Genomic DNA, 1,715 nt, shown 5'->3' with positions numbered 1-1,715 from the left:
ATAAAGTTTTAACCCGCAATCTAGAAAATTCAAAAACTCTTCTGAATGAAGAAATGGCCAAATCTAACTGGCTGGAAGGACAATTGAAAAAAAAAAGAATAATAAGCTTTGATGCCATAAAAGACAGTGATGAAGATATATGTTTTTATACTGGTCTTCCTAATTATGAAAAGCTTATGAGCTTGTTTGAATTTTTAAATCCAGGACCAAATGGAGAAAACATTGTTTGGTGGAGAGGGCAGCGAACAAAAGTAGATTCTACATCCCCAGCCGGAAGACCGCGAGCACTCTCTGTTATCGACCAATTTTTGGTCATACTGATGCGACTAAGACTTGGGCTGTTTGTGAAGGACCTTGCTTTTCGTTTTGACGTGTCTGAAAGTGTAATAAGCGCTACATGTATTTCTTGGATTAACTACATGTACCTACAGTTAGGGCAAATGGACATTTGGTCTACAAGAGAACAAATTGACGAATCTATGCCAGAGATATTTAGAGAAAAATATCCAAGTACTCGGTGCATCATAGACGCTACCGAGATTAAATGTGAGGTTTCAAAGTCCCTAGTATTACAAACCGCAACCTATTCCAATTATAAGTCTACTAATACCTGGAAAGGTTTAATTGGAATTAATCCAAGAGGCTATGTTACATTTGTTTCTGCGCTCTTTACTGGCAATATATCGGACAAATGTCTAGCAGCCAAAAGTGGTTTTTATGGCATGCAGTTTGATCCACAAGATAGTGTCATGGCTGATAAAGGATTTTTAATAGAAGAAGAACTTAGAAAATTAAATGTAACCCTGAACATTCCACCATTCTTGAAAGAAAAAAACCAAAGAAGAAATAAAGGAAACCCAAAAAATTGCACGACTTCGCATTCACGTTGAAAGACGTATAAATAGAATAAAAAGATTCCACATTCTAGACCGACCGATTTCCATTTCATTAGCTCCTGTAATAAACCAACTTTGGACTGTAGTGGTTTTGTTAACCAATTTCCAAAAGCCTTTGGTAAATTTTGAATCTACTGCTCCCGCTAATGAGCTGGAAGATATTGAACCACCTCTGGATCATTTTGAAGAAATTGTACAGTGCGAAGATAGTGACGAGAGTGACCTCGAAGAATTTTGTTCATAAAAATGACCAAATTTTAACTAATAATATATCTTTTAGTTAATCATTTATTTTAACCGAATTCCTAAAACCATATTGACACTTCCAACTTTTGATTTTCTTATAAAATAGTGAACTTAATCGCTTTAAAACCAAAACCACGTATCTTTTTAAGATTTGTGTACAAAGTTACGTGGTTTTGGTTTTAAAACGACTATTTATTTATCTTTGCGTATCACAATTTTTTTATTACTATTTTTCATTGCGTAACATTCAGAGAATTCAAGTAAAATAAAATATCTTTGTGTAAGTTAATTTCCATTGAATCCCTAACTTCATCTCGACACTTCCAACTTTTGATTTACTTAGAAAATAGTGAACTTAGTTTCTTTTGGACAAGGATTTGTTGAGTATTAATTCAGGTAGTAATATCACATTTTTTTCATAATTTTTCATTGATTAACATTGGGAGCAAGCGAGTAAAATGAAATATCTTTTAGTTGCTCATTAGCATAAAATTGTTTTACCTGATTTGCTAAATTAATTTAAAACCTCAAATTTATTTTGACACTTATAAAATAGTTAACTTAATTTCTTTT

At 32.8% G+C, this 1,715-nt stretch overlaps 1 pseudogene; it reads left to right on the top strand.

Moving 5' to 3' along the window:
- Positions 1–419: 419 nt before the first annotated feature.
- On the top strand, positions 420–1,140 carry LOC149943806 (uncharacterized; annotated as a pseudogene).
- The last annotated feature ends 575 nt before the right edge of the window (positions 1,141–1,715 follow it).

This window comes from Leiobunum rupestre, chromosome 5 (genome assembly GCF_980474605.1).
Source record: "Leiobunum rupestre chromosome 5, qqLeiRupe1.1.hap1, whole genome shotgun sequence".
Classification (NCBI taxonomy): domain Eukaryota; kingdom Metazoa; phylum Arthropoda; class Arachnida; order Opiliones; family Sclerosomatidae; genus Leiobunum; species Leiobunum rupestre.
Note: the sequence above shows the minus strand (reverse complement) of the source record. Positions and strands in the feature narration are given on the sequence as shown.